At 49.2% G+C, this 12,728-nt stretch overlaps 1 long non-coding RNA gene across 4 annotated transcripts in view; it reads right to left on the bottom strand.

Moving 5' to 3' along the window:
• The window catches only part of LOC102156872, a 20,634-nt gene extending 7,906 nt beyond the window's left edge, over positions 1-12,728 (bottom strand). For all 4 annotated transcript variants that reach the window (XR_005363586.1, XR_005363587.1, XR_005363588.1 and 1 more), the window contains exons 1-2: positions 12,611-12,728; positions 5,209-5,276 (exon numbers count right to left, since the gene is read on the bottom strand). This is a non-coding gene — a long non-coding RNA (uncharacterized LOC102156872). The remainder of the gene's footprint in view (positions 1-5,208; positions 5,277-12,610) is intronic.

Here is a 12,728-nt window from a genome sequence, read left to right as displayed (position 1 = left end):
CCTGGGCCCGGCACACAGCTCATGCTCACACCAAGAATGTATGACTGTTAGCAAGGTGGTGCCACGGTTTCCCGTTCCTGGCTCCACCCTAAGTGATGGCCACGTGGATCATATCATCCCAGGTCCTTGCATGAATGGCCATAATTCTCCTCTAATGGGAATGGCTTGTCACTAGGGTGGCCCCCTGGCTAAGAGCAGTGGCTTCTGACCAAGACAAGCATGGACACAAGCCCTTCTCTGCCAGTTTCTTGCTTTGTGACCTCACACAAGTTATTTAAAATCACTAAACCTTGGGATCCCTGGGTGGCGCAGTGGTTTGGCGCCTGCCTTTGGCCCAGGGCACGATCCTGGAGACCCGGGATCGAATCCCACGTCAGGCTCCCGGTACATGGAGCCTGCTTCTCCCTCTGCCTATGTCTCTGTCTCTCTCTGTGTGTGTGTGACTATCATAAATAAATAAAAATTTTTAAAAAATCACTAAACCTTGGTTTCTTTCTTTTCTTTTCTTTCTTTTTTTTTTTTTTTTTTTTTTTTGCATTTATTCTATGCAGAATTTACTCCTGGGCCATACGTTTTTGTTTCTTCAGCTTCTTCTGGGATATCTTTTTCTTCTGTGCAATCTCCTCTTCTGGTTTCGGAATAATCTGCTCTTTTTCAGTAAGAATCATCATGTAGCAGGGAGAGCTCACGTATGGGTTAATCTGGCCATGAGCCCTGTAAGTTCTACATCGTACCTTGGGGGCTTTGTTCACCTGGATGTGCTCAATGAGCAGAGAATCTACATCTAAACCCTTAAGTTCAGCATTACTCTCTGCATTTTTAAGCATGTGCAGTAAAAATTCAGCACTCTTCTTGGGCCACTGACTCTGTCCAGCCCCACTCTTTGGCCTGCGCACACCTACCAACTCCACCATTGTAGCGACAGAATGGCACACACTGCTTCTCAAAGTGACATCTTTCAGATACTTGGTTGCTTTTCGAATATGCATACTCTTGATGGCCTGGGCAGCTTCATGTGTGTTCTTAAAGTGAACACAAAGATTTGAACCTCTCGATTTGCATGATTTTGTAGGGTTTTCTGGGTCCAGCGAGTAGCGAACCATTTTCGGAGGTCACCTCAGGCCACTTGGGATAGGAGCTAAACCTTGGCTTCTTACACGAAAAAAAAAGCAGGGAGGCCAGCTCCTCTTCCGGGAAGCCTACCCTGATTAACCTCTCCCCACCCCATTTCTCTAAATAGAGCTTTGTCATGTCTTGCCAATTTCTGAACTTTCAGAAGAGGGCTGAAATTAACTATATTGGTTGGAAAGAGGGTGTAGGGGACCCTTGATCATTGTTTTTTAAAGATTTTATTTATTTATTTGAGAGAGATGGACACCTGGGTGGCTCAGCGATTGAGCGCCTGCCTTCAGCCCAGGGCGTGATCCCGGAATCCTGGTATCAAGTCGCGCATCGGGCTCCCTGCATGGATCCTGTTTCTCTCTCTGCCTATGTCTCTGCCTCTCTTTCTCTCTCTGTGTCTCTCATAAATAAATAAATAAAATCTAAAAAGAGAGAGAGAGAATGAGAGAAGGAGCAGGGACCAGGGAGAGGGAGAAGCAGGACCCCCACTGAGCAGGGAGCCCAATGCAGGACTCGATCCCAGGACTCTGGGATCATGACCTGACCTGAAGGCAGCCGTTTAACCCACTAAGCCACCCAGGCACCCCTGATCATTTATTTTATTAGTGGTTATTTATTATTTATACTAATCAAAATGGATAATTTCTCATCAAACTCACTGCCCTAACTTCAGAGGACCTCCAGAAGCAGATCCCTTCTCACAGCTTTGTCACCATCACCCTGGCGTCAGCCACCATTCCCCTTGCCTACATCCCTCTCACAGCCTCGTCCCCCCTACTCTCCTCCCACCCTTACCCCCTACAGAATGAACCTATTCGGGGCACCTGGATGGCTCAGTCAGTTAAATGTCTGCCATGATCCCAGGACCTCAGCAGCAAGTCTGCTTCTCCCTCTCCCTCTGCCTGCAGCTCCCCCTGGTTGTGCTCTCTCTGTGTGTCAAATAAATAAATAAAATCTTAAAAAAAAAAAAAAGAATGAGCCTATTCAGGACAGATGATGTCACTCGTCTGCTCAGAACACTACATGGCTCCCAGCTCGCTCAGAGTAAACACCGGTGTCCTTCCAATGGCCCTCGAAGCCTAACACCCCCTGCCCGTTTCCATTCTCTCTCTGACATATGTCCCATCCCTCCCCCTTGCTGTCTCCAGGACAACCTCTCTGTCAACAGGTGTGCTCCTGCCCTAGCGCCTTTACACTGGCCTTTTCCCTCTGCTGGGGACTCTCTTCTACCAAGTAACTGCATGCTTTACTCCTTCACTTTCTTTAGATCTTTACTTACATGCCACCTTCTTAAGAGCATTCCCCAACCATGCCATTTACAATTGCCCCCCACCCTGGAGCACACAAAATCCCCCATCTATCTGCCTTGGCTTTCTCCCTAGCATACATAACCATCAAACGTGGTTATGCCACTTGTTTATTTATGTTCTATCCCATGCCCCCCCCCCACACACACACACTCCACTGAGGGCAAGAATTTGTGTCTATTTCGTTTACTGCTATTGTCCCAATAGCTTGCAATTAATAGCTCAATAACACGTTGTTATGTGAACAAACGCAAAGGCATGTAAGCACATCCTCAAAAAATAAACTGAACTGAACACAATTTGGATTGTGTTAATACAGAGGTTAAAGCATCTCTCTAGAACGGAGGGTTTCCAGGGTCCACCTTTGCTTTGTGTGTGTGTGCACATGTACATGTGTGTAGTAAAGACCAGTGGGAGCGGAAATTGCTTATTGTGGTAGTGATGAGAGTTGTTTGTAAAAATTCATTGAGAAAACGGGGGCACCTAGATGGCTCAGTTGGCTAAGCAACAGACTCTTGATTTGGGCTCAGGTCATGATCTCAGGGTCATGAGACAAAGCCCCATCCAGCTCTGCACTGGGCATGGAGCCTGCTTAAGAGTCTCCCTCTCCCTCTCCTCTGCTCCTACCCCTGTCCCTGGTCTCTCTCTCTTAAAAAAAAAAAAAATCCTTAAGAATATATTTTCCTCTCCTTCTCAAACCCTGGCAGCCATACCAAGTGACAGAAGTTGCCTGATAGTCTAGGAGAGAACAGGCAGACAGTAGGGCAAATAGCCCACACCAGGCAGACGCTGTGAGCTAAGCAGTCCAAGCAATTCAAGGAGGAATGACCAGGTGTGGCCTGGAATGTGCAGTGTGGGGACTTGCGTGGTCAGGTTTGCTGTTTGCACAATCCTGCTACATCCATCCCGATGGCCTCACAGGAGAGGTTAGGGCTCCACCATTAATCTCCAACAGAAGGGCTGGGAGCCCTGGCTCTGCCAGGGTACTTGCTGGATGGGAGAACCTGGGGAGCCTGGCACGCCACAGGAGCATGACGGGGTCCCTTCCCGATGAACCAAATGAGTGACAGCCCAGGTTCAAAGCCATGAGGTTTCCCTAGAGAAGATATGACTGTTTTCAACTCCTCCAAGTGACAGCATCTCCTCGCTCTGGTTTGGAAGGAAGGGTAAAGAAGTCTTCTGTGCAGGGGCAACTGGGTAACTCAGTGATTGAGTGTCTACCTTGGGCTCAGGGTGTGATCCCAGGGTCCTGGGTTCTAGTCTCTCATCAGGCTCCCCACAGGGAGCCTGCTTCTCCCTCTGCCTATATCTCTGCCTTTCTCTCTGTGTCTCTCATGAATAAACAGAATCTTAAAAAAAAAAAAAAAAAAGGAGAAGAAAAAGACTTCTGTGTTACAGAGGAGGACACTGAGGCTCAGAGGGATTATATGGCTTGTTGAAGGTCACTCCACACACTACCAGTCCAAGAGGCCAGGAACTTTGCAACTGCTGTATCCACTACAGATGGTTTCTGGGCGTGGGGGGAGGAAGGGGAGGCCAGGTGGGGTAAGCTTGAACCCATGCCTGGTTGACTCCAAACTTAGTCGGCTCCAAAAACCTAGTTTTTCTGCTATTCATTTTGCATCTCTCTGAAAGTCTGGCTGGTAACACCTGGAGCATGCTCTGTGAATAAGGGTCAATATACCAGGCTGCCGCAGGTTGTACTAACAAGGATCCCCCTGCACCCCCCGCCCCAAACTCCGAGCCCAGAGGCCTGCGCCTTTGCTCCCGGCCAGCAGGGGGCGTGCACACATTGTTTCCAGTGGGCATCCCACAACCTCCCCAGGCGCCTAGCACATTCTCCCCTCCTGTGATTGAGAGCAGGGTGTGAGCCTTACTGGGGCCCTAGATGAACCAGCCTGCTCCTAGTCAAGAGCCTTCAAACTGTGTGATCTTCCCTCGCAGGCAGCCCTCTGGCAACGTGCAGGACTAACATTTGCTGAGTGGTGCCTCCACCAGGCACCACGCTAGGCACTCAACAAGCATTACCCCAGTTCATCACACAAACTACTCAAATGATCAATTTTTTAAAAGATTTTATTTATTTGTTCATGAGAGTCAGAGAGAGAGGCAGAGACACAGGCAGAGGGAGAAGCAGGCTCCACGCGGGGAGACTGACGTAGGACTCGATTCCGGGTCTCCAGGATCACGCCCTGAGCCAAAGGCAGACACTTAACCGCTGAGCCACCCAGACATCCCATGAAATAATCAATTTTATATATGAGAAGACTAAGGTACTCCTTTTACCTCATTTTACAAATGATAATACTGGGGAGGTGGGTTGGGGGATGGGGTAACTGGGTGATGGGCACTAAACAAGTGGCATCACTTGATGGGGGGAATCCCTGGGTGGCTCAGCAGGTTTAGCACCGGCCTTTGGCCCAGGGCGTGATCCTGGAGTCCCGGGATCGAGTCCCGCATGGCGTTCCCTGCATGGAGCCTGCTTCTCCCTCTGCCTGTGTCTCTGCTGCCTGTGTCTTTGCCCACCCCGCCCCCCTGTGTGTGTGTCTCTCATGAATAAATAAATAAAATCTTAAAAAAAAAAAAAAGGAAGGCACTTGATGGGATGAGCACCTGGTCTTATACTATATGTTGGCAAACTGAATTTAAATTTAAAATTTTAAATAAATAAATAAATAAGATAACTATTAGTAACTTGTTAAAAAAAAAAAAAAATGATAGTCCTGAGGTTTGGAGCTGGTAAGTAGCTTGTGACTCCTACCCTCATGGTCTCACTTACCTGTCTGCTCCCAGGTGGTGGACATGGGCAGGGGAGACTCTGGCCAAGACCTGGGCTTCCAAAGGGAGCTGGATTAGAAAGAAAACTTCTCAGAAGAGAAATATTTTTTTGCTCCAGTTCTGCCCGGGGCTGTTGTCTCCTTGTGGTTTGCTCCCCAAAGTTCTGAGTGGGCCCCCTGAGCAGGCCTGCCAGCCCTAGGCTGCTCTCAAGGGGGATCCAAGAGACATTTCCTCCCGGTGTCATTCCCAGCCCCCTGGCACACATTGAGGCGTGTCCTGGGTGGTGACGCTGGTGTGTGTGTGGGGGGAGGGCCAGCCCTAAGGGAGAGGAGAAGGCGTCACAGCACGCATGTCACAGTGGGACCAGCTAGCCTAACCCCTCTGCCAACCTATGTGCAAGAAGACCCAGACAGGGAAGGCCAGTGCCCCAAGGTCACCTGGCTGGTAACGAGAGAGCCAGGGCTGGAACCCAGGTCTCTGAGCTCCCAAGCTTTCTTCAGGCTTTAGCTGACTGTGTTCTCCAGGGCCTGGAGATGCCCTCTTCCCACCATCCAGCTTCCCATCACATCCTAGCCATGCTCCATGTCAAATCCTGCCCACCCTGCTCAGGGCCCAGCCTCCTGCCCCACTTCCCCAGAGGCTCTCCTTCCCTGCACTGGAACCAGTTGCTCTCTTCAGCCTGTAGCATGTGCCTTCCAAGCCAGGTTGACTTGCCTCATCCCTGCCGCTGATGTTTGAAACAGGTACCGATGGGTAGGGCAGGCTATAAGACAGGGCACTGGGCCAGGAGCTCAGACACCTGCCCTGGAGCCTGGCTGGACTGCTGACTTGCGGTGCATCTCAGGGAGGTCGCTTTACTTCTCTGGGCCTCAGTTTTCCCCTTTGGTCTAGATCAGTGCTTTTTAGATTCTGTCCATAGGGAGGACCTGCCTCTAGCCACAGAGGACAGGGCCCTGCCCCTGCCCAGATTCAGCTACAGCACTCTTTGCTTTGTTCTTTCAGAGGGGAAGAGTCTGAGGCGGTGAATATGGTTTGAAAACCACTTTGAGGGGTGCCTGGGTCGCTCAGTCGGTTAAGCTTCTGGCTTCGGCTAAGGTCATGATCCCAGGGTCCTGGGGTCATGGCTCCCTGCTCAGGGGCAGGCTGGCTGGGGTGGGGGCGTATCTGCTTCTCTCTCTGCCCTTCCCCCTGCTTGTGCTTTCTCTTTCTCTCAAATAAATAAAATCTTTAAGAAAAAAAGAAAAAAACAAAAAACAGGGGCACCTGGGTGGCTCAGGTGAAGCACCTGCCTTCGGCTCAGGTCATGATCCAGAGGTCATGGGATCCAGTCCCATGTGGGGTTTCTTGCTTAGCAGGGGGTCTGCTTCTCCCTCTCCTCCCCACTAATGCTCTCTCTCTCTCTCTCTCACGATCTCTCTCTCTATCTCAAATAAATAAATAAAAATCTTAAAAAAAACAACATTTTGAGGTCCTTTCTACTCGAATCTTGTTAATGTATTTCCCTCACTTCCCCCCACGCCGCTCCACCCCAGTTGTTCGCGGGAATATGGCATCTGACACAGAGTATTCTCAACAAACATTTGGGGGATGGAATTGAACGGCAGTGCTGGGAAGCAGAGAAGGGGCAAGCAAGCAGGAAGTAAGTGGCCAGAAGGTGGCCGGAAGGAAGGGAGGCCTGGAACAGGCTTGTGGGGTGAAGATGGTCTTTGCAAAGGGGCCAGGGCTGCCTGGGGTCTGTGGTTTCTGCTCCCGGCCTCCTCTGGGTTCCCTCCCAGCTTGCCCTCCCCTGCACCCCTCCTGCAGGGGCCACAGTGTCCTTGCACAAACCCTGCCCCATCCCCTGCTGCCAGGGCTGTCCACACAGCCAACAGACTTGGGTCTGGCAGACATCAAGCGGGCTGGGCCCTCCAGGAGCCAGGTTCGAAAGGGCCGTGACCCTGGTCAGCAGCCCCAAAGCCAGGCGGGCCCCTGTCTTCCTGAGGCTGCAGAAGTCTGCAAGGCTTCTCTGGGCACGCTGACAGGGGAGGGGGGGCAGGGACGGTCGATGGACTCTGTGTGCCTTTGTCAGACGCAGTCTGTGCTTTCCGTTGTGTGGGTACGTTAGTTCTGCTTCCAGATCTTGGCTCCTCCCGGAGCTACAAATTACACTCTAGCCTTCATCCTGTAGCAGGGCTTCCATGCCCCAGGGTAACAGGGACCACCCCGGATCGTGCAAGTGTGGCCGCCCACAATTGGAAAAGCCTGTGTGGGGTTGGTTTAACTCCGACCGGGGTAAGAAAGGGCCTGAGCAGTACAAAGGGAAACCACTGTCACAGCCCCAAGAAGTTCCATCAGGACACTTACTAACATAATGTTTGAATTTCCTCGTCATCCCCATCTTCGCTGTCATGCCAGCACCCGCCCACCTCTGAACTGCTCTCAACTTTATCACCATCTGCCAAGTTCCTGGGGCCGCTCCTCATAGTCATTCATGCTTTCACCTCAGAAGGTCTCAGCAGGAAAGTCTTTAATCTTTTTTTAAGAGCCTACTATGTGCTGGGCGCTTTATAAACGTTAGGTGCCTTACAAACTTTATTTTATTTAGTCATCACGACAACCCTGTGGAGCTGACACTCTTGGCTTCAAGTAACAGTGACCTCAACAATATTGGATGGGGCCAGGGGTATCTCACTGAGCAATGAAGAAACTGATGATCGCAGGGACGAGTCCAGAGGTAGATGGCTCCAGCTGCTGAACTGTGCTGCCACGACCCAGGTTCTTGCCATGTTTCCATTAGTGTGTTGGCTTTAGCATATTGGCTTGGCTACTTATCTTCATCACAAGATGGCTGCTATTGCTCCAGCCATCATTCCAGACATAACATCCGGCTACAAAAGGACAATTAGTGGGGCGCCTGGGTGGCTCAGTCGATTGAGCATCTGACTCTTGGTTTTGGCCCGGGTCGTGATCTGGGGGTCATGGGATTGAGCCCACATTGGGCTTCATACTTGGTGCAGAGCCTGCTTGAGATGCTCTCTCCCTTTCCCTCTGCCCCTCTTGCTCATGGTCTCTCTCTCTAAGATAAATAAATCTTTTTTTTAAAGATTTTATGTATTATTTATTCATGAGAGACACACACACACACACACACACACAGAGAGAGAGAGAGAGAGGCAGAGACACAGGCAGAGGGAGAAGCAGGCTCCATGCAGGGAGCCCAACATGGGACTCGATCCCGGGTCTCCAGGACCACACCCTGGACTGAAGGCAGTGCTAAACCGCTGAGCCATTGGGGCTGCCCTAAGATAAATAAATCTTAAAAAAAATAAAGAGAGAGAAAGAGAGTCTCAAAAGGACAATTATTTCCTCTCATGTTTTAAGAATATCCTAGAGGGATGCCTGGGTGGCTCAGCGGATGAGCATCTGCCTTTGGCTCAGGGCATGATCCTGGATTCCTGGGATTGAGTCCTGCATCCGGCTCCTTGCATGGAACCTGCTTCTCTTCCCTCTGCCTATGTCTCTGCCTCTCTTTCTGTGTTTCTCATGAATAAATTAAAAAATTTTTTTAATTAAAAAAAAGAAGGTCCTAGAACAACTCTCCATTCCCCACCCCCTACCAAAAGATCCCTCCTCACATCTCATTGACCAGAATTGAATCTCATTGACAGATCCATCAGACCATTAATCACTGGCAAGGGGAATGGCATACCAAGATTAGTTTACACTAATTAGGATTTCCCCCTTCCACCGCAAGCACCTTCAGGAGTGGGTGGACTCCTGAGAGAAAAATTCAGAGCCCTAAGGAAAAAAGCAGGAGTGACCATTAATCAGATGTGTGCCATATGGGTAATTATCACACACCCCATTTTACGGGTGGAAAAACTGAGGCTAAGAAAGATGAGGCATTAACTTACTACCAAGTTAGGACTTAAATCCAGGATTGTTTGACTCCAAAGCCCTGGCTCCTTCTACTATAGAATGTACGAAGCACTCTTCTATATGTGCTTATGAGTTAGAAAGATCGGTATACCCGCATCTACCTCAAATTCTTGATGGAACAAAGAGGGGTGTGTGTAAATAATATCCACATACACCCACATACCATTTTATTGTCAATAAAATTATGTCATAAGAAGTGACATTCAGGTATGTTCATTTGACCTGCATTTATCTAAGGCCTTCTAGAGACTTTGACTTTGGGGACAGACTGGTAAGCCCTAGCCTCGAACTTTAGAGACTCTCTGGTGAGGGAGTATATGGAAAAGTATAACTCTCTGTCACATAAGCAGATTGCCATGGGAGTAAAGAGCCTGGGAATGCTGGAGACCAATGTCACAGGAAAGGGGAAAACTGAGCAGGGTTTTGAGAGATGCATAGAAGTTTGCTCACAGAAGAAGAGGAGGCAAACATTTCTTCTAGGCAGAGAAAAGAGCCCTGCAGAGGTGTGGGCTTGAAAGTTCTTGTTGGGTTTAAGGAACAAAGGGGGACTTAATGAGGAGGAGGAAGAGGCTGAAAAGGTTGTAGGCAGTTTCTCAGGAGTCTTGCCTTCCAAGCTAAGGAGTTTGCCTGGGTTCTGTTAGGCGCCTGAAAGATTTTGAAGCAGGAAAGTATAAAGGGATCAAATTTGAATGATTTTGAAGATTTGGAACCCCCTGCTGAGTCCAGGTGATTGTGAGTGGACAATGTAGTGGCTGAGACACAGATTCCAGATATGTGGATTCCAGAATAAGTTAAGTCACTGACAAGGAGTGACGCCTCCCCGGTATCAGCACTGTATCCAACTGTAATTGGGGCCAATGTGCCTGGATAGGGCTGTGCAGATCCTGCAAGGGTTTGAGAAGACCCAAAGACCATGAGTAGCTGACTAATGTATCCATACTGAACAAACACACCGACTCTGAGATTATTATTAAAAGCTAGTGTCTATCAAGTGCTTGCTACATGTTAGGTGCTCTGCTGAGTCCTCCATATGCATTGTCTTATTTAATGCTTTTTTTTAAAGGTTTTATTTATTTATTCATAAGCAACACGGCGGGGGGAGGGGGGGAGAGAGACAGGCAGAGGGAGAAGCAGGCTCTACACCTGGAGCCTGATGCGGGACTCAATCCTGAAACCCCGGGATCACACCCTAAGCCAAAGGCAGACACTCAACCGCTGAGCCTCTCAGGCATCTCTGTCTTATTTAATTCTTATTTAAGCCTTGTAAGGAAGGTTTAAACTAAATTATGTAAAATTGCCAATATTTGATGTGTTTAATTTATGAAAACTGATGAGGAAGCCTGGAGGTTGGCTCAGGTCACACAATCACACACAGTAGATCAGGGTTCGAACCTAGGTCTGGGGCAGCCCAGGTGGCTCAGCGGTTTAGCTCCGCCTTCAGCCCAGTATGATTCTGGAGACCCGGGATGGAGTCCCATGTCGGGCTCCCTGCATGGAGCCTGCTTCTCCCTCTGCCTGTGTCTCTGCCCCCCTCCTCCCGGGTGTCTCTCATGAATAAATAAATAAAATCTTAAAAAAAAAAAAGAAGAAGAAGAAGAAGAAGAAGAAGAAGAAGAAGAAGAAGAAGAAGAACAACAACAACCCAGGTCTGGTAAGGACTCTGGAGTAAGGCAATCCTAAGTTCCCACTGTGGCCACCACTTACTAGCTGTGTGTCCTGGGACAAATTGCTTAACCTCTCTGAGCTTCTGTTTCTTCACTTATACAATGAGGATAATAACTGAACGCATTTCATGAGGTGTGGGTTAGAAGAGAGAATGCATTAAAACATTTAGCACGGGCAGCCCCGGTGGCTCAGCGGTTTAGCGCTGCCTTCAGCCCAGGGCCTGATCCTGTAGACCCGGGATCGAGTCCCACGTTGGGCTCCCTGAATGGAGCCTGCTTCTGTCTCTGCCTGTGTCTCTGCCTCTCTCTCAATCTCTGTCTCTTATGAATAAATAAATAAAATCTTAAAAAGAAAATCTTAAAAAAAAATAAAACACTTAGCACAACGCCAGACACGGAAGGGGTGTCTGATGAACGTTAGTCGTGCCTATCATCACTGCTATTAATATTCCAAAGCCTGGACTGTGAAGCACCTCTCCCAACCTGCTGTGAAGGAGATGCCTTCTGGAATCAGTGTTTCCCATGGATGGAAAGGAAAGAAATTTTACTGCAAGAACCAGATCAGCATTACTGGTAAATGGTCCTTAGACTCACAGGGCAAAGGGAGCGCCAGGAACTATGTCCTCTTGTCTCCAGCACTGCCAGCCTCTGCTTATTCTTTCCTCTCCTGAGGTCTTTGGGTCCTCATGGCCACAGGGGACTGACCCAGGGGAAAAGGAACCTTCCCACTGGAAGAGTAGCTGGGGCAGCTCTGCTCAGACTCAGGACAACCTTCCTATGAAGCTACTTTTGCCTCGTTTTCCCCATGAACCAGCCTGGGTGGGGTGTATTTCTAGGATACTCCAGCAGCTTTTGCTTTCGAGAACCACATCCATCAGCAAGGGGTCCTGCGAGTCCCCGTTGCACTTGGGCCTCATGTATGTGCTTTCTGGCTTTATGCACGGATGTCTCTGACTCATGCCTGCATGAGGCCGTGTGTGTGTGTGTGTGTGTGTGTGTGTGTGTGTGTGTGTGTGTCTGGGCCTGAGTGGAACTGCACTGGCATGGGTTAGGGGTTGGCACCACCTTGGCAGCCTCAGTAAGCCCCGGGACACCTTTTGCTTATTACATTCCACGCTTGGGTGGGGCTCCTGCCTGCAGGGAGGGTAGACTCCCACTCTTCTCCATCTAAATCTCTGAGTGTTCGTTCTTTAGACAGAAATTACAAGTGCTGCTAGCTTGAGAAGGAAGTTCAAAGCCTGGCTCCCAGCAGTTCTCAGCATATCTCCTGGAGCCGGGCTGCTTCCGAGCACAGACCGACACAGAGGCAACTGTGATAATGAGAGGCTCGAAGAAGTCGAGAACAGGCAGGCCAACCAAACCACACCTTTGCGGCAGCACTTTTGGATGCTCGCAGATGTTTCCCCATGGTCTGCTCCTTTGCTTGCCGGGACTCTTGTACAGACCTGGCTGCCCCCTGTTCAGTCTCTCTAAAAAAAACATGTTCAGTCCCCTCCAGAGAAACTCAAAACACAGACACTCCTTATGTGTTTTCCTGGAAACATTCTATAGCTCCAGCCTGGGAAAGCTTCCCAAAGTTTTCCAAACCAAAATAATAGTAATAATAATAATAATAATAAAGAGGTAGGAGGAGGAGAGAAGCTTGGGCAAATGCCTGTTGATTAATGTTCAAGGGAACAGACTTGGATTGTAGGGAAAGGAAAAAGGAAGGGTTTTCCAGGTCAATTTAAACATTTGTGCTGTTTGCTTTAAAGGCAATTTCAAAATAGTTGGCCTCCCGAAAGCAATTTTTTGGAATCTACTCAGAGGGCAAAAACTTACCCTTCCTTCCCCCATCTGGAAAGTTTTCACACCAGAGGCCCCACTCATTCCTGAGCGCTGGCTTCAGAAAGAAGGACTTTCCCAATCTTCCAAGATTCCCTACCCTCCCTCACCCTGC

Source organism: Canis lupus, chromosome 8, assembly GCF_011100685.1.
Source record: "Canis lupus familiaris isolate Mischka breed German Shepherd chromosome 8, alternate assembly UU_Cfam_GSD_1.0, whole genome shotgun sequence".
Lineage (NCBI taxonomy): Eukaryota > Metazoa > Chordata > Mammalia > Carnivora > Canidae > Canis > Canis lupus.
This window is presented reverse-complemented; position numbering and strand designations above follow the sequence as displayed.